The following is a 23,582-nucleotide window of genomic DNA, read 5'->3' as shown; positions in this document are numbered from 1 at the left end:
TATAAAATTAAATCATGCAGACTTTTCTGGCCATGCTATGTTTGTCACATAGGTTTTTCTTAGGTCTCATGAGTAATTTGAAGGTCTAGCAGTTGACTGACTTCAGTGCCAGTATATAATTTTTATTAAATGCTTATACAAATACAGAATAGGAACACAGAGCCACTGAAGAATGGAAGGATGGAAAGGAGGAGGGTAGAAGGGAGGGAGACGCACACCTTCCGATCATGTCCAGTACATGATAGGAGTGGAAAGGACTAGAGACAGCGGGGCCGAGGTCCTGAGCTACAGTGGACCCGGGGCCCCATGGCTCTTCATAAGGTGCCCATCCCACCCGGTGCCTGGTCCGCAGAGTGTGCTCCAAGCACAGAATGCCGCCACCATTTCCAATTAGAATCAATTCCCCAAACCACCTCCAAAGGTCCTCCTGCTTCACATTTCATTGCACCCCGAGGAACACAGAAGCCACAGGGTGGATGGAATCACTGGCTGCGCAAATGCTTTCATTATAATGGGTCCCATTCTCTCTGAACCTTTCATGTCCCCAGTGGACTTCCATCACTTGCAAGCCACAACTCTGGGTTTTATCTAATTTCAGTGAAAGGGAAATGGCACTTGGCTCTGCTACTTTCATCATGGGAAATTATCATCAGGCAGTCAGGATCACGTGCGCCTAATGCCGGCCTGGGTCTTCAGAACAGAGGAGGAGGGAGAAGAAAGAGGCTAAGTGAGCTACCTCTTCAAAAGCAGAACAAGTCACCTGTGGAAGTCACCACGAGTTGGGCTGAGGAATGTGACCTCTATCCTGCAGTAATGGAGAGAAGGACCAGTAACACGCCTGGGGGAGATGGGCAGTCTTTGAGCAAGCGGTCCTCCCAGCATGCATCTGTCTGGTTGTCCAGCAGGTATGGAGCAAACAGGTACCCTTCGTCAGGCTCTAGGCCAAAAACTGGGAACAAAGTCTAGCGAAGAAAGTCCTCCCTGCAGGTGCTCAGTGTGGCAGGGGTGGGATGACGGGCATAGGATGGCGGGGGTGGGATGGCAGGGGCAGGAGAGACACTGAGCCCTCAGCCAGTAAGCACCCTGGCAAGCGTGTGGGGAAAGGCAGGACAGAGCCCACAGGGGTCCAGGGGTGTGGGACATAATCCTCCCTGGCAAGGAAAGCCAAGGCAGCATCTGGGCCGAGTCCTTGGACGTGCCAGCAGTGAAGAGGGACCGGCATGTGAAACTCATGGGGCAGCCCTGCAGTGACCCAGCAAGTGGAAGGGTGACAGTTCCCTCTCACAGGGAGCTCCCAGTGTGAGCATGGAGGACCACGGGAAGGTGCTGTGAAGGTGGGCAACACCCAGCTCTCAGAGGGGCTTGCAAGCTAAGGAACTGAAATTTTGTCTGAAAGTATGTGGTCAGGTACAGAAGAAGTAACAAAGGCAACAAGATCGAAATTCTAGAAAAGCCATTTTGGCTGCAGTGGGGAGGGTGGATTATAGAAGAGAGACACAGGCAGGGAGGACAGTTAAGAGGCTGCTGCTGCAGGCCAGGGAACACTGGTGGAGGCTGAACTTCATGGTGACTGGCTGGTCATGGGGATGGTGGAGAAGGGGAACTCCAGGTCTGTACAACCAGGTGACTGTGGGATGGCTGCCCGAATGGGGAAAACACGAGCAAAGAGTTTCAGAGGCGGCTGAAGAGCACAGGTCTGGACATGCTAAGGTTGATGTGGCTGTGGGGTGCAGAGAGAAGTTGTAATCATGGGGCTCAGGCTTGAGAGAGGGGCCAGGGCCACAGAGAATGTTCCTCAGCATGACAGTGAAGCCACAGGTATGCAAGAAGCTGTCAGTGAGGGAAAGAAGGGTGCAAAGAGCTGACAGCCAAGGACAGAACTGCAGAGAATACCAGGAAAGAGGAGTCCAAGGAGGGCACAGCGAGGGGCAGGAGGAGCTGCAGGAGCAACTGGTCCCATGGAAGCCACGAGAGGAGAGGAGTTTCCAGAATGAGAGAGTGGCCAGCCACAGTCAACACTGTGAGAGGCCAAAGAATTTGGATTTGGCAATAAAAAATTCTTCAGGGGATTTATCAGAAGTAGGTTCCGTGGAGTGGCAGAGAACACCTGGTCATGGGAAGTAGAGGGGAAAGGAGGAGGATAACAGTGGATATGGTGAATGAGGGCTTCTTCTATTTTGAGGTCACCTGCAAAGGGGGTTTAACAGGAAGCTCAGTGGAGGATGGGGGCCACCCATCTGTCCTTTCAAGACAGGAAAGACTTATACAGGTTCATCTGCTGAAAAGAGTCCAATGAGATTCACAGGTTCAAGATATGGCAGAGACGAGGTGAGCGCACCTACATTATGCCTGGGACACAAAAATGAAATGAACATGGCTCCTGCCTGCAGGGAGTGTGCAGTCCATTATGGGGGTCGATACGCATCCACATAAAAAACAGGGACAAACAGAAGAGCACAAATAGAGCGCTGTGAGCATTCAGATGCATCTGTGAAATGCGTGTATGATGCGAGCTGGGAATTTGGGAGCAGCAAAAACAGAGCCCCTGTACTCTAAAGCTGTAAAGGACCCTGGAGATCATGCAGTCAGTGCCCTCGGCTGACAGGTATGAAGGGAATAAGTGACTGCATAGACACAGGTGATTAACGACAGAGCTGGGAACACACAACTCTAATATCTCCACTCAATCTGGTGATGCCTCCCCTAAACCACACTGCTTCTCCATAAAATGTCCAATGTGGGACTTGGCCATATGAGCCTTCGGTTAAGAACGGCATGCTTCACTCACTGAAGGGGGCAGACACACACTGTTTGAAGGCACCTGCAATATTGCCTTAGGGGAAAGTAATCTTCCCTTCCCCCTAACTCCTGTAGGACCTGATCTCTATAGCTGTATGACTCGTATGACACCAAGACTGCAGTCTTAGCATTCGTGCAGCTGCTCAGAGAATTGGCTTGTGCTGCCGTAAGACTCTGCAGAAGGCTCGGCGAAGCAGCAGTGGTGGTGATAACTCAGCTACTGCCACTGCACACCCTGAACTTTGTTTTGCTCTTTCCTGGGCTCAGCAGGGGAAAAATCAACTTCGCAGAGCCATGGATTGTCAGACCATGGTGAATTCTGAATAGATGGTCACCCCACTTCAGGTATGTTCTGAAGACAAGCTAGATAATGTATGCAAAGCACTGTGACCTTCTTAGAGAAAGGTGTTCAATCAGGACTGTATTAATAATGGCTCATTACCATGAATAGTTCATTTGAGTTACAGATTTCTGATCACATACAAGATGTAAATGTCAAGGAAGACAAAAAAATGGGTGGGAGGAGTCATTCTCATAATACTGTTTCACTTCCTCAAAATCTTCTGACTCCCAGAACTTTGGGAGATTTCTTGAGTAGCGAAGTTATTATAAAAGAGTAGACATTCTAGTTGAAAGTTTTGAATTATAAGGATGGAAAAAGAATTCTTTCCCTGTAACAGAAATGGTTTCAATGATTTGACCCAGTGTGACTGCTCGTTTATTCACGTGTTTCTGTTTTTACCAGACGCTATATGTTAGATGCTGGCAAGAGGAAGATGAGAAGCGGTTCTCATTGTGATGGAGCTTGCAGTGTGGTACGAGAGATAGATACAGCAACCATTTCCCACAGTGTGATAACAGGCATGTTAAGAGCTGTACGGTGGGAACTCAGAGAAGAGACACCACACACAGATGGAGGAAGGACACACTGGGGAAGGCGTCTAAGATGAAGCTATGTCTGCATTCATTCTCAAAGGAATCCTCATGTTAACCAGAAGATGTGGAAAGGACATTTCAGGGAAAAGAACAATTTATTTGGAGGCACAGAACAAGAGAAAATAGGCCCTACTGTTGATTAAGAACAATGATATGATATCCTAACCAACAGAGGAAGCAACGGAAGTTGTTTTTTTTTTGAGACGGAGTCTCGCTCTTTCGCCCAGGGTGGAGTGCAGTGGTGTGATCTCGGCTTACTGCAAGCTCCGCCTCCCGGTTCACGCCATTCTCCTGCCTCAGCCTCCTGAGTAGCTGGGACTACAGGTGCCCATCACCACGCCTGGGTAATTTTTTTTGTATTTTTAGTAGAGACGGGGTTTCACCATGTTAGCCAGGATGGTCTCGATCTCCTGACCTTGGGATCCACCCACCTCGGCCTCCCAAAGTGCTGGGATTATAGGCGTGAGCCACCACGCCCGGCCAATGGAAGTTGTTAAAAAGAACATTCGCCGAAAACAAGACACCTAAAGCACAAGACTAACAGTGAGGAGTATGTTCATGGGCTGGAGAATTTCAAGTAAAAAGAAATTTCATTCCTGAATGAAATCCTCCCTAGGTGCCAGGACAGGCGGCAGCCAGTGGCCACACCCTGAGCACCCTTCTCAAGAGCTAATGATGAAATGAGTGGGGTCAGAACTGTTGCTTCTCAACTGCTTCCCCATGACTAGGGATCCTGGCCCTCCCTGCTGCCAGAATTAGATGGGGCTGGAGGCAGGATCTCATGCTCTGCCCTGCACATGCCTGCAGGTCCCAGTAGACAGCAGGAGACCAGGGGAGGGCCCAGGTGAAGTGGTGGTCGCTAATTCAACGTACCTACTGTGTGGCTAGGGTCAGGGTTGCCGTTGAGGCCAATTCCCAGGGGCTACCTCCTTCCTCCGTCTATGATAAGGGAGCACACGATCTTCCAGAATTTTTGCAAGGAGTCTCTGAAGAGACGTGTGCTAATTAAACTGAGGATGCATCTCCAGCCACACAGAATGAGAAGTTTTAATTCAGGAGTGAGTATTTTTTAGCACAGTATGGGCTGTATCTAAAAAATCTTTAGTGGTCTGTGCTGTCATGATCTGTCTACACTGTTCATTGAGTCTAAGAATTTTACAAACACCAGCCTCTGACTTTACAGAGTGGTTTTCCTGAGTCATGATGAAACAATTAATGAGTCTATTACTTATGTTCATCTCAGCTGCACTTGCAGCAAGCCTGGAAGATGACAGGAGATCTCCGGTCCTCTCACGCAAGGCTGCAGCATGCCTGCATGGAAACGGCGGGAGCATGAGTTTTGGAAATAGATCCTGTTGACAGGAGTAAATGGGACTTCACACGTTTCTTCAAGTTCACATTGCTATCAAGAAAGGCTTCTAAACCCATTCATGTGAAGATTTCCTTGACGGTACATGAATTTTTAGAAGTTTTTTTTTTTTTTTTTTGAAGAATAACACTTTGCCTAAAGCCACACGTTAAGGTACTGGTTAACTTCTTGGTCTTTATTTAGCCCTATTTGTTTAAAAACCAATGAAACATAGTGAAAGGGGAAATTTCAAGGGCTCCTTCCCTTCCCTCCTCCTGGGGTGAAGGAACTAGAGTCAAGTGTGGTCCTGAGAAGGTATCTGCTGAAGCTCTGTTGCTCCTGTGTACTAAGAATCAGTGTCCTATGCACAATCAAGGTGAGCTCGTGGAGGGGAGCATCTTGGCACACAGAGGTATGGCCCTTCAGGGGTCTCCTTGGGCTTTCAGTGAGCTGGAGCTTCTTGAGGACAGGCCCCTGTCTCACTGTCCCTTCTACCCCAAAGCTAAGCTTCTGCACCCACGACAGCACACAGTGGCTTGGTTCTGACCCAGCACCAGTTGCCACCGGCGCCTCCATCCCTGTCGCCCTGGTAGGAGCCACCTGTTGGTGGCGGACCACACAAGCCTCCTAGCATCGGGCCTCCCCCTTCATCCCACCTCCTGGGGATAAGCGGCCCATGGTCCTCCCATCTCTTCTCCCTCCCTACACACACACTGTCCCAGAGCTGAGTGGTCCACCCTGGTCTTCACCCTGGCTGGCCTGTGACTGGGCCTGATGCCCCTCACTCCTGAGTAAGCTGACCTTCCACGCTTCACACAAGGCCCCAGCTGTGACTCATGAAAATGAAAATGAGAGTACGACTTTAGAGCAAAGCCATTTCTCAAGTCTGAGGGGTAAGTGCACGCACAGAGCACTGCACACAGTTCTGCCAACAGCTGTCACCACCTGGTGCCGCCGTGAAGCTGGCCACAGAGCAGCTGCACTCAGCAGCCATGCTCTCCAGAGTCACTGCTATGGACAGTCTCGTGGGACTCTCTGAAGCCCTCTGCCTCGGTGGGTCTCTGCTGTAGGAAGGGAGGGTTCCGAGCCAACACAGGCCTAGTCTGGAGACCGAGTCCTAGGGGAAGGAAGTGGCTGCGGGCAGGGGGCACAGCTGGTTCCTCACACATAGGAGAACTCATGTTGGAACTTGTTTAACCCCAGCCATCACCAATTGATGAGTTAACCACCTTTAACACGAGATTCAATAAAACATGCCATTTTTAACCTGAAATGGGTTTTTACAGAGTCACTGTTACACATCTCATTATTAAACCCATCCTGACCCCTTGAGAGAGCAGCCGTGCTAGCACATATTATAAGCTTACTGCCCATAAAATATTTAAAAGTAGAGAGAGGGGATGGAAAGAATTGAATTCACAAAAGAGCTATGTACCAAGTGAGAAAATGAAAATATTCTGGCCAGTAAAGACCCACTGGTATTTTTCTTTCATTCCATGACAACACAAAAATCATCCATGAAGAATACTTGTGTCTCGCTTGTCTATTAACTATGAAATGCCAAAGGCACCTGTGCTTTCTGAGTTTTTCTCTAAAAAAATTTGGGAATGCTACAAACAAGTTTCAAAAGATTTGCCACCAACTGGAGGCCCATCATCCCCTCAAATGAAAGAGAGCATGCCCCACCACAAGACGTTCTATTACACAGGAAGGCACCCCCAAGCCACACAGGTTTGCCTGTCTCCCTTGTGAGTGACTCTAATTCCAGCCACTGTTCTATTATGCTCCTGATAGCAGAGATGGGGAATAATCAAAAATAGCTTTAGGGATGGTGACTTAGGAACATCAATCAGCACTAAACAAGAACCTTCAAATTAAAACAAAACAAAACAAAACACTAACGCTACAGTAAACTTGCTAAGATATCTTTAATAGAAGGACATCTCTGAAAGAAAACAGATGACAAAAATTATCTGTCAGATCAATAACAAGCAGCTGGCCCAGCGTGGTGGCTCACGCCTATAATCCCAGCACTTTGGGAGGCCGAGGTAGGTGGATCACTTCAGGTCAGGAGGTTGAGACCAGCCTGGCCAACATGGTGAAACTCCATCTCTACTAAAAATATAAAAATTAGCTGGGCATGGTGGCGCGCACCTGTAATCCTAGCTACTTGGGAGGCTGAGGCAGGAGAATCACTTGAACCTGGGAGGAAGAGGTTGCAGTGAGCTGAAATTGTGCCACTGCACTCCAGCCTGGGTAACAGAGCAAGACCCTGTTTCAAAAAATAAATAAATAACAAGCAGTTTTTATCACTGGGACAAAGCCACATCTGGCGGTCATGACTATTCCTGATACGTGGAATGGAGCCTTTAGGCAACTGCTGTAAACACAGAGGAAGCCTCCCCTTCACCTTCACTCTACAGGCTCTGTATGCGTGGTAATTAACTGAATTCTGACAAGAACCCCAGAAATCGTTACCTAGGAGGAACCAAGGCAGAGAGAGGCTAAATAACTTGGCCGAGTCAGACAGCAAGCAGGTGGCAGAGCAGGGATTCGAACCCAAGTCTGTCCGGTGGGAGCGCATGCCTGAGGCCTCTACCCCACGCCGCCTCTCATGTGCATCCACATAGTTGTGGTGCAAGCAAGTTTGGGGTTTCTAAGAATCTGTAAAATTACCATAATTTCCCTCTTCCACACTACACATAAAGATTGCGTCCATCTACAGGCTTCTTTCCAATGAGAAACTCACTTTATATGTGTGTGTAGTATACCTGTGTGTTTTCATATACACATATAACGTTTTAACAATTAGTCCAAGAATAAAAATTACTGTTTGGGTTTTCTTTATGAAAAGGGCAGGAAAGAAAGCTTAAAAACATGTAATGAATGAAAACAAAATAAATAGCTTTAGAGTCAGGCCAGGAAAGTGTAGCCCTGGCCAATTTGCCATTCGACTAACAAGGACAGAGCTAAATCTATGTTTGGATCCAGAGGCTCAAAACTCACACAGTGGATTAGACTCTGAGGTTTCCTTCATGGGGCCAGTGGTCTGAAATGTTCTACACAGATGCTGAGAAGTGTGAGAGGAAATAACGGTTGTGAATCACTGACATCAACTGATCTTACATTTTGTCGTGTATTCACAAACTGACAGTGCTAGAAAGGACACTGGCATCTATAAAACGAATCAAAGTGAAGACCACTCATTGTTGGGTGAGCCATCATTCATGTCCAAAGGCCCTACTATGTGGCTTTGTGTTAACTGCCTGGATTATGCAAGGTCTATTTATCTGAACGCTGCTTTGGAAATTCGGGAAAAAACTGTTACCCTCTGAAGATGCCAATACCACGATGGAGGCAGAATATATGGCATTTACCTAACCTCTGCATCTCAGCACTATTTCAGGTTGTTCTTTTATGTATCACGATTAACAAAGTAGGCACACAGAAACCTTTTTTTTTTTTTTTTTTGAGATGGAGTTTTGCTCTTGTTGCCCAGGCTGGAGTGCAATGGCACGATGCTGGCTCACCGCAACCTCTGCCTCTCGGGTTCAAGCGATTCTCCTGCCTTAGCTTCCCGAGTAGCTGGGATTACAGGCGCCCGCCACCAGGCCTGGCTACTTTTCTGTATTTTTAGTAGAAATTGGGTTTCACCATGTTGGCCAGGTTGGTCTCAAACTCCTAAGATGATCCACCTGCCTTGGCCTCCCAAAGTGCTGGGATTACAGGCACGACCCACTGTTCCTTGTCAGAAAACTTTCAATCACCATTTGCTGACATAATTTTATAAAAGTGATCTAAGCTGTTTGAAAAAAAAAGTGGATTTGAGTTTGGTAACAACAAAGAAACAGAAGTGATCCTTATCTCATATCCCCTTCTCCCAACCAGGGGAAAAGAACTACAGTGGAAATAAATTACAACTTTTTCCTGATAGCCATGATATGTGTGACAGGCTTAGAGCACTGACTGCACAGTAAGTGCCCGCTGCAGCTGTCATCATCATCATCTTCATTATTATTTTGCAGAGTGTAGGAGTTTCCTTGAGGGGAAGGAGAAACGGTCCCATCTGAAAGCTGAGAGAACACGTTGGAGAGAATGGCCTTTCTCGGTCACCTGGGATATATACAGCCAGCAGTGCTCAACCCCACAGGCTAATAATCTAGTGATGGAGAAAAACTGCAGAACCCAGGATTATATATCTGATTTTGGCTTATCAGGCTCCAAATCAGCCTTTGTGCTGTAAAGATACCACCTATTTACATTTCTATTAAAATCATGTCGTACACCAAAGGGGAAAAAACAAGCAACGTGGCCATTTAGTCCCGGCAAAAAATAAAATAAAATATTGCAGGAAAACTAGATTACTCTGGGTGGAATTCTATGAGGGAATTTGGAGTCTGTTATGGTGATTAAGTCATCATTTCTGACAGATTAATCGGCTGTCAGACAGCATTCCACAACCCCAACTGTAACTTGGCATCCTAGTTACTCAGCCTATGTTACCTTCTGTATATAAAACACACACCAAACAAGAGAAGGTACAGCCTAGCATTTATTACACTCATTAGCTGTGATTAGGTGCTGTGTTTTCATACTAAATACTAACACAAGCTTTCATTTTGCTTTACTTAACCTTAAAATTAGAAGAAAAATGAATAGGCTTAAAATAGGAGGCACGGACCATGAATGAAAAATAACAGCTATGATCAAAGTGTGAGTGTGCCGCTTTCAGAAGCACTGCTACTCAAAAAAATGGCAATCTTTTCTTAGTTCAATTTTTCTTAAAAATATTTTTACTATGTTAGTGATAAAGGTGAATACGCTGATGCCGTTTTTTAACCTTCCCATTAGATGTGGCACCTAACTAGCTATTGTCTCAGTAGAAGGTATTGTTGTCACTGTGTTTAGCAATGTTATTGTGAACAGGAAATTTCTTTGATAATACTTTAGTTCTTCCCTCTATGTCACTGCACCTTTGTGATATAAGAAGCAACAAATCCAATCAGTTGAGCTCCCAAATAAATGCAATGCAAAACTCATTTTATTTAAAAGTTTATACGTAGGTTTGTCTAGAATCCTCTGCTTAGATCTGTATGTTTTATTAACAAGAAACTAGAGGGCATAAAACAATTTTGAAAATGGAGATAAATGGAAAGATTCAACGTAAGAAAAGCCTTGTAGGATTACAGTGCTGCTAAGGCTGTACTATGACAGCTACAATTACGACGAAAGACCACGAGAATTGTGTGCGACATTTGGAAGATCACAATCACTACTGATTAATGAGCTCAGATTAAGAGAAAGGTAATAATTTTCCCTTATCATTAAGTGGGAAATACTGACATCCTCTCAGCCACGATTCCTTTCTGACTTGTGGAACTGTCTTCCGAAGTCAATGATGGGCGCTCCAATACTCATTCTTCCAGATGTTCTCCAGATCTTACCCAGGTGCTGAATTAGACAGGCTGCCTAACTGAGCAATGCAAAATACACACTGAAATGATCATGCCTGACCCGGCCATTAACGGCGACTAAAGGTGTGGCTTAATGACCTGGTGGTTCATTTACATTCCCAATCCTAGGTTCTATTAGGTTGGTACGAAAGTGATTGTGGTTTTTACCATTACTTTCAATAATATATACCAACAAACAGTATTCTCTCATATTTTAAGAGAAACTAATCTGGTTTAACAACATATCATCCTTGTGACATTTGTCTCTGCCCGTGATGCTGCCTGTGACCTCAGTGCTCACTCAGCCCTCGGTGCCCTCCCCAGTGCCAGCAGTTGTCAGGTGGGGCTCACTGTGACTCAGTTCTCGACATCCTGGGAACCGGGATGAACAAAGCGCCAAAAGCCAGTGAGTGCCTGACCCCCAGCCTCCCTTGTAACCCTCACCCAGCGTGGAGATGCTAGTGGGGCTGAAGGAGCCCTTGCACCTGGGTCCCCAGTGCCCATTTTGTCCTTGAGGACCTGGTACATATGCTGGCCTCAAATCAGGAACAAGTCTCCTCACCTGGATCTTCTGAGCCTCTCTGCAGGGCTCGACTCTGTCCATGCTGATCTCTTACACTGCTTCCCAGGATAACCTACTACTCAGACTCTTCCAGCCACACCCCTGCCTCACCCCATACGAAGTGACCTGAATCTGGGCACCCCACAGGGAACTTGAGAAGCTGGACAGAGACCACAGCTTACGGGAACATCAACCCCGGGATAGGGGTAGCTCTTCCAGCTTCTCAGACCTCTCACCTAACACTCTGGCGTGGCTCTAAATTTGCTTAATTTTCTACCCCTTGAAATCCTCAGTTTAGCTCTCTCTCCTAGTTTCTTTTCCTTCTCATAGACTTTTCTATTTCCACGGCTACAGCCCTAGTGAGGTTTTCATTCCTGCTCACCTGGATCCCCGAAACAGCCTCCTCACCAGTTCTGGTCACTGCCTTCCATCTTCTACACCACTGCCTTTTTAATCTGTCTAAAACTCAGTCTAGAAATTTTTTTCCCCCACTCCAAAACTTTCACTTATTTGCCAAATTAATATCCAGCTCCTTGACATGTATTTCAGGGAATTCCATGCTTTGAACCCCAGCTCCCTTTTCAGGCTTATTTTGCATTATTCCCTCACTCTCTCTTCTAGTGGAATCAGGCAACCCCCTATTCCATGAACTTCTGCTGTGTGTTTATCCACACAATGGCACAATGACCCTTTTCATGCAAGTACACACGTATTTCCTTTGCCAATATAACTGTTCTATATTTATTATACAGAAACATCTATTCTTCAAGTTAGGTTGGGTAATTGTGAAAATGCCATTTTTGTAGTTTTTTTAAAAACATGGGTTAATAGTGACCGTTTCATATGGTTCAACCTTATATATTGCATACCAATGAAACCACATTATCTTCTTTTCAGATAACTCATTAAAAGGTCCAAGAAGTTCCATTTTTGTAGACTTTATTTTTTAAGGTTTGGAAAGCTATCCAGTAATTCATCTGCAGTATTTACTAGCTTCAATTCAAGTTAAACAGTGACTTGATGACTTCAAACGACACTACCCTCTAAACCAACCATGGAATTGATGAGTGTTTCATGCACAACGCAAGCCATCCTCCATCCACTCCAGGCAGCTTCAAGGCTCTGTTAATGTTATTGATGCTTATCCAGTAAGCTCTAGTTTCCTTTGAACTTTAAGACAATCTAAAGCCACCACAAAAATACCCCTCTAACAAGCAAATCTTTAAAATCTCTGGTTCAAAACTAACTTGGGAAATTTAAGCCGATTGTATTTTATCTTGCACCTTCTGACAGGATACAGGCATTTCATGAAATCAATGGGAAAGCACTACTGAATTTCGTATTCTAATGATCCTCCCATAGCTTAGTTTGAGTCCTGAGTTGTCTGAGTTGCTTTGCCAGCCACGTTTATTAATTAGTGTCTAACATTTCCACCTCTCTGCAAGTTGCAATCTCTCATAAAAAATGTATGCTTTGATTGGTTTAGGAATGACAACTTCATTTACAACAGACACATAAATACCATACCTCACTCAGAAATCTTTTCCCATTCATTTACCTCCATGGCCTTTGGGAGTTGTATCGAGTGAATGAAAACGTAACTAGGGTAATTTCCCATTCTTATTCACGTTTAAGCAAAAATGATTAAATATCTGTTTTTTTTTTCCTTTTAAACAAACGAGGCTGCCCACCCCTCCAAAAAAACTTCTCTCCTAAAAATAAATGGCAAGTGTTACAAAATGCCTTAAGGGCTATTTCTTATTACCCATGTTCAAAATGCAAATCCCTTAAACATCTGAGCAAGACATCAGATACTGCTTTCAGCAGCTACATTTATTCACTTCATCTTCTATAGTAGCACTGACTTTGCTTGGTATTTTGCTAAAGAAAGAGCTCTCCTCCAGTGTTGCTCAGTCTTCATGACTTTAATTTCACTCATTTTGATTTCTACCTTCTATTCTAATGTGTGAGATCATTCACCAACTTTGGAAATTACTGGTTGGTAGAGCTTAGGGAAATTATGACTAAGGTTTAATTGTTCTAGAAATATGCTTATCCTCAAGTTCAATCTTTTAAAGAGTAAATTCAAGGATTAGGCCTTCAGATATACCGCATGTAACTGACATTGAAATGGCAAAGGTAAACATAGATGAGGAATATGTGAGACAAGCATGTGGGAGAGATTTTATGTTAAGGAGTAAAGCGAGAACCCTTTATTGACAGTGCTTGACCTGTGGTGACATAGCTTCTACTTTCATAATTTCTAACAACTGGAAATGTAGCATTTAATGGGGACTTGTGAAGCTTGTCTCTTTACGTTGACTTTGTAGTGGAAAGAACATCACAGGTCTGAGTTTGAATTCTGACTCTGCCAATTGCAAGTATGTGAGTCAAGTCGCTTGATCTCGTTAAAACTTGGTAAACTCATGTTTGAAGCAGGGATTATATCAGACAACTTACTGCATCATTGTGAGGACTGAATCAGAAAATATATATGAAAGTACACAGTAAAATGTAAAGTGATGTAGGATTGTCAACTCTCTTCTTCATTCGCTTAAGGATTATAATTAGAGTAAAAAGTGCCTTTTTAACTCAGCAGGGCTTCCTATCTCTACTGTGTTTGTCGTCTGTGGAGGGCGGATCTACCTGATGGAAAGGATTGCGATGGGGATCAGGGGATCAAGACCTCCCTCCCTCCTCTCACCCCCACCCATCAGTTTGTAAAGCATTTTTTTTTTTTTTTTTGAGATGGAGTTTCACTGTTGCCCAGGCTGGAGTGCAGTGGCGAGATCTTGGCTCACTGCAGGCTCCGCCCCCTGGGTTCACACCATTCTCCTGCCTCAACCTCCCAATTAGCTGGGACTACAGGTGCCCGCCACCTCGCCTGGCTGATTTTTTGTAGTTTTAGTAGAGACAGGGTTTCACCGTGTTAGCCAGGATGGTCTTGATCTCCTGACCTCGTGATCTGCCCGCCTCGGCCTCCCAAAGTGCTGGGATTACAGGCGTGAGCCACCACGCCTGGCCAGAACTTGAATTTTTTTATGTTGAAAGAGTGTCTATGAATAAAAGCTGTTCTTCAGAGTTCATCTATTCAACAAACATTTGTTGAGCACTATCTATGGTGTGAGTTGTTAAGCCGGGCTCTGACAATGTTCCCTCTCAAGGAGTTTGGAGCTCAAAACAGGAGCGGCTGAGACGTCAGCAATGGAGGGGAATGAAGAACAGCAGGTGACAGGATAAATTGAAGAACGTGACACAGTAGATTACAATGAAGCAATGTTCACCCCTACCTTCCCAGGATAAGACACCAAACGCGTGTGTGGTATCATACAGTTGGGACACAGCGTATGAGCAAAAATGTCCCAGAAGCTGAAGAAAGATGTAGGGGCACAGTATAGAGTGTGGATCTCACCCTTTAAACTCAGCAGTCACATCTGATTTTTCTGATACAAGATGCAGCAATGTTCACATATGCCTGTGGGTGTGGGGGGTGATATACAACTCTGGTACACCCACTTCTCCCATTCTAGAGAGCATCTAGAATACTAGCAAGCACGGTGATTACAGGGATAACCTCCCAAATCCCCTCACCCTTGCTGTGCCTTTATTATCCCTAATGACAACTGGTGAGTCCCAACTTGATAAAGAGGGAGGAATTCTAGAGGTGCCATTAAGGTAGCATTCCGGTATCTTCACTGTTGGAGGTTGGGGGTTAGAAAGGTGAAGTGCACGTAGGAAGAGGAGATGAGGAAGACCATTTCTTGCGTTTGGCCTTGGCTGGCCCACCAATTCACTTAAGATGGGCAATACAGGAGGAAGACCTGGTTAATAGTAATTTTAGTACTGGAATTTCCTGTAGACCATTTGAATGGATCTGTTCAATAGCAGATACTGGATATCTAAGTCTGGGGCTTAGCAGAGAAGTCTGATTTTCAGATAAACATTTGGCAGGCAGCAGCCTGTAGAGGTAGCGGAAGCCCGGGATCACTGGGACCTAAAGAAATCACGCGGCGTGAGAAGAAAGCAGTGAAAACAGAACCCGGGGCATGTCAGTGTTTAAAGGGCAGTATTTGATCACACCCTTTACTTGCAATCTCTAAAAAAGTACACCCAAGTTCCTGTAACTTAGGAGAAAGTGTTCATTTCTCCTGCGTGTGTGAAAGCACATGGCTTAAGGTATCTTTTTCTCTTTTTCCCTCAGCTCTGCTCCAATCCAGCCTCTTCAACATTCTGAGCTGTAGCCCAGGCCCAATCTGCCCTTACAAAAATCAATGTTGGGCCTGGACAGCTGGGGTATTTACTTTTTCATTACTTAGAATTTTACTGAATTCTAGGTAGGTATTCTTTCCCAGTAAATCTTAATGTACAGTGGACATGTTTAATAGCCACATTACAATGAAACTTACAGAGTGTGCCATGTTTAGAGAACAGAGTCAAGATAAAATGCCTATGAACACATCCAAGGAGTCCAAACTATAGCATCTGTTAACCAAATGCTGTCAAGAGGCTGAAGATCATGATTAAACAAGACGCCGGGATGCTGCTCTGGGAATTGGGAACCTGGCACAATTGACTGACAGCCTCATGACAGTCCCGCCACATATGCAGCATGCTCTGCCATTTTTCTTCTCCCATCCATGAATGTGGGCCATCTCCTATCCATGAATGTGGGCTATCTCCTATGAAGCAGATTATGTAAAAATATAGCATGGTGTGTCCTTGAAATTAGTACCATGCACTTAGGCAACATCATGAAGGCACATCTCAGGAGGAGCTACAAAAGATCACCCCAAGAACTGAAACGTCTTTAGCATTGCTCTTTTCCTTCTTTCCAAGCCATAGGAGATTTTACCATTCGTCAACTGTACTGAGTCCAGAGCTCATTTCCACTAATGAGTGGATGCTGTGATTGTGATCATTTGGTCCTGTGGCTCTGTGAGTTACTCACTTCTGATTCTATTTTTTTCCCCCCAAGACCAAGGGTGAAGGAGACTCAAGTCATCTGACTCAGAGATACAGTTGTCACTGATGAGAAAACAATGAGGCTTATGAGTCTCCAAAAATGTGTCACTGAGAGACAGAAGCTATTTTTTAGCCCCAACTATATTAATTCAGCTCTAATCAGATACTGAAACAACAGAAATGAGTACAGGAATGGGAGAATGAAAGATAGCACTCATAGGTGGGAACTGATCAATGAGAACACATGGACACAGGAAGGGGAACATCACACACCGGGGCCTGTTGTGGGGTCGGGGGAGGGGGAAGGGATACCATTAGGAGATATACCTAATGCTAAATGACGAGTTAATGGGTGCAGCACACCAACATGGCACATGTATACATATATATGTATACACCTGCACGTTGTGCACATGTACCCTAAAACTTAAAGTATAAAAAAAAGATGGGGGTGGTGCTTAACACTAATAATACATGAATGCAAAGGTAAAATTTGTTTTTCTCTTTTGAACACAATTTTTATGTAATATTGAGATGATGAAAGATTTTAATTTTATTGTAATTTTTTTTTTTTTTTTTTTTTGCCTTTTGAGTGCATTGCAGGTAAAAAGGAGAGAAAAGGGGAAAGAGAAGAGACAGATTCAGGTTCAGGTGACCTCATGCTGTCTTTATTGAGTCTTGTTGTTTGGAAAGCTGTCTCCTCTATCAAAGAGTAAAGGTTTCTTGCCTTTTTGGAAAAAAAAAAAAAAAGATAGCAACGATATACAAACTAAGTAGACAGGATTTTTTTTTTTTTTTTCCTGAAGAGTTAATCATTTGGTTGCAATGAGCAAAACAGACACAACGTGTGTGCTTCTGTAAGTTCTGCAGGAACTCTGGTTCTTTTTATCTTCCAGCCCACATACTCCTTCCGGATCCCCTTCTCTGCTGAGGGCTGACACCCCATCATGCTGATATGATACCCTAGCTTGTCTCCTCCTCTGGGTATATGCTCTCTCTTGTCTTGCCCCACTCTGCTTCCTGTTCCACAAGGATCTTCTAATCACTTTGTTTCTTATTTGGTCGACCAACTGCAGCTCACTCTTTGATGCTGGTCCAATAAGCAGTAGCTGCTGATTTAGGCAAACGCTGACCATGGTAAGTTCAGGTTTTATGCAGCAACAAATGATTTTGTCCTTACAGACTACAACCCAGGATGTTTGTTGCAGCTACAATAATTAGGAATAACCCACAATGTGAAAAACTTCTCCAGATTCACAAGAAGGAAGAATGAAAAACAAGAACTCAGAACTCACTCGAGGAAATCTTACACTGTTTAGGGCAGATGACATTCTTTTTAAGCCTCCCAAATTGCAAAAACATACATAGACCCAGCACCCCTCATTATGCAATAGTATATTCCACTCTAGCATTCATGTGGTAGTTAAATTTTCTTTGTCAGCAAAAGTCTCTCAAGCTGCGGATAGCAAGAGACACAGGGTAATAAATGCTCTGCTCTCCTGGTAACGAATTTCGAGTCCGTGAATGATGAAACAGCAGGACTCTACACTCCGATGCTTTCTGCAAGGTGGAAATGAGCTGCTGAGTATTGCAGATTAACTCTTTGTGGCAGAAAATTGTTCCTCATGCTTTAGAATTAGCTTGTTCTGGCCAGAAAAACTGTGCTTAAAATAGCAGCATTTCCATTCATCCCCTTACAGTCTGACACACATTAATTCTATGTAAGTCCCATTCAGAGATTTCCCACAATTTAGAGGATGGTTGGGAGGGAAAAACCCAGTTGCTCATTCAAGGATGCTGGAAAACCCAGCACGTCCTCACATCTCCATTTACTTTCTCACCTCCTGTCCTCCATAGTCAGGCTGCCCCACTCCACCCCACCTTCAGAATGTGTGGAAGGAAACAGGGAGGGTGGCAGCCTCTCCAGAGGATCTCTCTTGACTCTGGTACCCAGAGGAGGGAACACAGCAACCCAGCATTTGCGAGAAGTGTGTGTGTACACACAAACGGGGCTGCCCTACAATGCATGCTGTGAGGGACTCCCGGGGAAAGAGCATCGGAGAGGACCGGTTCTACGGAACAGCACTTCTCAAACTTCGCTGTGTACCCATGTCACCCAGGATTTAGTATTTTCAATTAAAAAATTTTTTTTAAATCTTATTTTTTCAGAGCGATGTTCTGACATACAGACGCACTGTGAAATGATGATCACAATCAAGCTAGTTAACCTATCTGTCACCTCACATGATTATTTCTGGGTGAACGTGTAAGACCCAGGGATCTAGTTCAAATGCAGATCCAGGGGGAGGGACTGCAAGGCTGCATTTTAACACTTTCTCAGATGATGTGACTGCTGCTTGAGTACCAAGACTCTGGTGTACCTGTGGGAAGATGATCAGCAGGTCAGTGAATGCCTGTACATCTAGATGAACAGCGGAAGATGAAAACAAGTTATGTCACCACCACTTAGCCCTTGGGGTCAATGATGATTCTCTTAACCGAAGTTCTAAAACTTGCCTGCACACTGGAATCATTTGGGGAGCTGTAAAAATACTAGGCCGGGCATGGTGGCTCAGGCCTGTAATCCCAGCTCTTTCGGAGGCTGAGGTGGGTGGATCACTTGAGGTTAGGAGTTCAAGACTAGCCTGGCCAACATGGCAAAACACTGTCTCTGCTAAAAATATAAAAATTAGCTGGATGTGGTGGCACATGCCTATAATCCCAGCTACTTGGGAGGCTGAGGCAGGAGAATGATGTGAACCTGGGAAGTGGAGGTTGCAGTGAGCCGAGATTGCACCACTGCACTCCAGCCAACAGAGCAAGACTCTGTCTCTCAAAAAAAAAACAAAAAAGTGATGCCAGACTCTCATCCCAAGCTAGTCTTATTTGGCTGTGGTGTGGCCCAGGCATACATAGTTTTAAAAGCTCCCGAGGGATTCTATTCCTGCGCAGCTGAGGCTGAGAATCACTGCCCCAGTTTTACATGCAAATGGGCTGAAGTACTAAGGACTGCTTTCCTTTGTCTTCATCGATTCTTTGTAAGTTCATCTACTGCACATATCATTTTGGGTAGATGGCCAGGAAGAATCTTAGGTTTCTGGGTCTTTCCCAGAGAATGGAAACGAGAAAAAGAAAACACCAAGTTCAACAGCCTCAGGTCACGGAGTGAAATGCTACGCACAGACTGGAAATTTGGATTCTGGATTTCTGATTCTTTAAGGTGACATGCTTGGCATAATCTTGCAGAGAAATCATGGGGCATGGTTTGCTGTAAAGAGCAACGGGCTCGGGGTTAGGAGATGTGTTACTCACCCCAGCACTGACTGGCGCGACCTTCAGCATCTCACCTATCCTCCCACCTTTCTGGGCTCCAGTTTCCTCATCTATCAAGTGAAGAGCTTGGACAGGACGTGCTTCTATGGTCTGTGATCTATAATTCCATCTGGCCTACTTTCCCGCACAGGTCCTTCCTTCCTCTCTTGACCCACATAACATTCAAAGAAACAAGAGCCGACTGAAATCAGCTACAGGATTTCCTGGGCTTTTGAGTTTCTCTTAAGTATTTTCCTTACTGATGATACTTAGTTTTTGTCAATGACCTACAGAGTTTTTAAAATCTTGGTAACTCTGCCTTCGGAGTGATCTAGGTTAACTCAGTGACTGAGATTCTCAAGTGATAAAATGGTGGTTCCAAGGTGTTTATTTATTTATCTGCAAGGGGCGCGGGTGGGGGTTGTGATTATAGTGCCTCTATGAGCTGCAGAAGACACCAAAGAACTACTCAAAATCTAGGCTAATGCTTCCATACCTACTTAAATGACACCTTACAAATATTAGTAAATCATAAGTCAGATATTAGCAATGTAAGGAAGACAGGATGAGCTTAGCTTCAGTTAAATGAAAGGTCTCTTTCTTATCATACTTGTATCTAGTTAAAGTAGGTAAATTACTACTCATAAAAGATACTCACTGATTTATCATTAGGGAAATGTTCTCTAAGAGGTGTAGCCACTTTAACTCTCTTGAATGTAGAACAATAGGCTTCTAGTTGAAAAGGCAAACAGGTAAGGAAGACAAATTACTACCTTATTTTTTTTTTTTAATGTGAGATCAAGTACATATAAAGTTCTTGGCATAGTTCCGAGGACATAGTAAACACTCAACAGCTGTTAAATACTGTTAACAGCTGTTACTACTACTTTTAATATGTGAACATTTAGTGTTATTTCATTAAATTACTTGAATTCTGAAAGCCACTGATAGATATCCATTATGTAGACAAAACATTTATAAGCCAAAATATAACCTCAGAATGCTAGAAACATTCTGAGGTTCTGTGACTACTGTTCTGACATTTACTAAGCATATAACATATATGCAATGACAGCAATTCATTTTCTCTTTCCTAATCCCTGTGGCTTCTTGACTACATTGAGCCCCATATGCTACTTAATGTGAAATACCTGCACAGTTTCCTGGCATGTATTTAAATACACACTCTTCTGAGGAAACAATGATACCGTGTATGTGCTGGTGAGTACACAAAGTGCAGAATGTCAAAGATTAAAATACACCTGGCGATCCACAGTCACTCAGTTAAGCCTCCAGGAGAGGAGAGGAGTTTGCAGGAGCCTGTCCTTTGCTCTCACTCGGTACCCTCATCCCTGATGTGCCCTCGTCCCTGATGTGCCCTCGTCCCTGATGTGCCCTCGTCCCTGATGCGTGACAGTGTTGTAGAAAGTGCCAGCCTAGAGATGGCAAATAACTACCTGGTCTAACCCTAGGTGCCAGAGGCCACTGTGACATCACGAGCTCTGACTGTTGTAACTAAGACAGAGGTAGCCTGAGCTTCTGCCTCATGATACATCTATCATTTAGATTCTGGCAGAATCTAACAGCAGATAACAGCAAAAACCACAATGTGATGGCTAGACAGAGCCAACCCAGAACTGGCCCTAATATCCGGGCCAGTGCTCAGCCTTTGATCCTAACTGGCCTAGGAACGTCCAAACTTCCAGCACTTCATGCAGAGGCACCCCTGGCACCCATCCTCCTTTGCCTTGACTTTGCCGTGATGGGGAGAGCAGCAGCGCTGTCTCATGGGGCCGTGTTCATCCTGCTGCGCCATCTGTGGCGTGGGCTGCCTGGTTCTACCTCTCAGTGCCCTGGTTTGTGGTGGTGAGTCTGGCCCCTTGTCAGCAGCAGCAGATTCAGAAGCTTGGATGGTTATGCAGACTTGGCTGCTTGGACCATCACTTCCTCATTAATAAAACGACAGGGTAGAACAGTTCCTTTCTAAAGGCCTCCAGGAGTTTTCAGGGCAGCAGGGTGTGATGATGGCAGGCAGGCTGAGGTTTCCGTTTGTTTCACAACCTCGGCCCCTTGTCCTGCTGCCTAAAGCTTGGGGTTGCAGGTAACAGAGTCCTGCTCACTCTTCCAGGGTGAGCCTCCATACTCTGCCCTTCCCCTGTCTGGGGAACATGGAAGCAGAGCAATGGCGAGGACAGCTGGATGGAGATGGGCATTAAAATGCAGATTGTGGATTGGGACTGAAGGCCTGTGGATGCAGATAAAGAAATGCACCCTAATAACATGAATGTCAATGAGATGATGCTGCTAAAGCTACACTCCTCTGAAGAAAGATGGTGCATTTATAATCACTTTCGCAAAGCAGTACCTCTTACAGTGATGACTGTCTTTGATCTATCACTTTCTCTTAGAAAGCTCCGTGTTAGTAACCTCACACCCAAAAGTCTCTAGCAAACACCTTGCCTCGCTCGCTGAATGTTTTTCAGGACCTGTGCAAGGGAACATGGCTTCCCGTTTTGGGCACAGCTGCAGCCAGGTGCCCTGATGCTCCTGCTGTGGCAGGGCCAGCTCGTGTGTGTGTGTGTGTGTGTGTGCATGTGTGTGGCCACTGCCTGCCCAGCTGACTTCTAGGTTCATGCTGCTGCACCCTGTCAACAGGTCCATGCCATCTGACACAGCCAGAACTGTCATGGTCCTGCTGTTCCACATCTATGACGAGCTGCAGTAGTGTGGCAGGACTGAGGATTTAGATTTATCTTGTGACAGTGCCAGAGGGGCAAATGTGGTCCTTCAGAGGCCCTCCACCTGCCAGGACCACTTGCGGGGAGCGGCACGCCTGCACCAACACGCAGCAGAATGGAAAGTTCCTTGGCTTAGAGTCCAGACATACTGGTTCTATCCAACTGCCTGTAAAGTCAGGTGTCAGCTGTTTAACCCCAAACAAGTTACTCATCTTCTTTGAGTTTCAGCTTCCTTGTCAGTAAAACAGGGTATACAACAAATGTCCTGTGGAGTTGTGAAAATTAAACCACAGCCATGGAGCCTCCCCATGGCAACCCGTAAAGAGGTGCTACTTCCTTCACGGGGACTGTTCCTGTTGTGCTGTGCTGGCCTCTTAAGCCACGCCCATTCCACCCTACAATGCAGTGAGCATGACACCTAATTCCACCCCCACGAGGCCAACCCAACTGGGGAGTCCTAGAAATGACGACTTCTAATTCCAGTTCCATCACTGCTTTGCTTAGGGAGGTCAGAGAAGTTAATTTAATCTCTGGCACTTCAGAGATGTCCTCAGTATAACAAGGTGAATGCTATCGACACATCACCTGAAATATTTTTAGAAGAGATAACAAATAAACAACCCTATAAAGCCATTTACAAACACAGAGAAGTCACTTACCCATGTTAGCCGAGGACAGGAATCAAACAGATAAAAAAATCCACCAATAATCCTGAAACCTCATTAGGTTAAATACCCTTTCCTGTCAAACCAGGGCTGTAAACAAGGAAATAAACTGACTCGCTCGAGTCCATCCCCTTGCCCTTTCTTTTCTCCGTTTCCCGGTGGAAAAATTATGATTACTAAGCTCCCTGTTGGTTCTCAACCAGGGAGGAAAGCAGACGCCCAGACAATCTCAAAGGGGATAGTCAAAGCTTGAATAATCCACATTTGTCTATGTAAAGTACTCTAAAATGACTAACCCATCACAGAACCAAGTTAAGTCACAGTATAGAGATTTTCGTTAAATAGGACATGACCACAGACAATGCATGGACAGCAAAGAAGAGTTTTGCAATATTGGAAAGAGCCACTCAGTCCAACCATTTTTGTTTTGCAGATCAAGTACAGAAGGCATTGAATGCATTTTTAAGGCTGGAGGAGGAGGGGATGGCAGCACAAATGTGTGTTTTGAGTGTTAACAGGAAGTAATGACAGGCAGGGACAATGAGGGCCATGAAAGAGAGCCTTTGCCACAGTGTGCCTTTCTGCGATCTCCACACGCACTGTTTACCATTTATCCTTTCATCTCTGCGGCTGGTGGGCGGTGAGAGCTGTGAGGGTACGGCCCTGAAATATTCCTTCATTATCAAACCAACTTCAACAGCTTATGTCATAATACTAATGAGACTTCCCAGGCACCTGTATGCTATGACCATTTATGGCTGAAACGAGCAGAGGGACAGACAAAACTTTCCCTCCCCACACCACCCT

The 23,582-nt window shown here is 45.0% G+C and overlaps 1 protein-coding gene and 1 long non-coding RNA gene across 27 annotated transcripts in view; one reads left to right on the top strand and one right to left on the bottom strand.

Moving 5' to 3' along the window:
• CELF2 (CUGBP Elav-like family member 2) overlaps positions 1-23,582 on the bottom strand; it is an 868,560-nt gene that overhangs the window by 88,040 nt on the left and 756,938 nt on the right. The window lies entirely within an intron of this gene.
• LOC134731617 (uncharacterized) lies at positions 86-6,356 on the top strand. The gene is made up of 2 exons (XR_010114035.1): positions 86-3,144; positions 3,545-6,356. It is a non-coding gene; the product is annotated as an uncharacterized lncRNA (long non-coding RNA).

This window comes from Symphalangus syndactylus, chromosome 10 (genome assembly GCF_028878055.3).
Source record: "Symphalangus syndactylus isolate Jambi chromosome 10, NHGRI_mSymSyn1-v2.1_pri, whole genome shotgun sequence".
NCBI classification, from domain to species: Eukaryota; Metazoa; Chordata; class Mammalia; order Primates; family Hylobatidae; genus Symphalangus; species Symphalangus syndactylus.
This window is presented reverse-complemented; position numbering and strand designations above follow the sequence as displayed.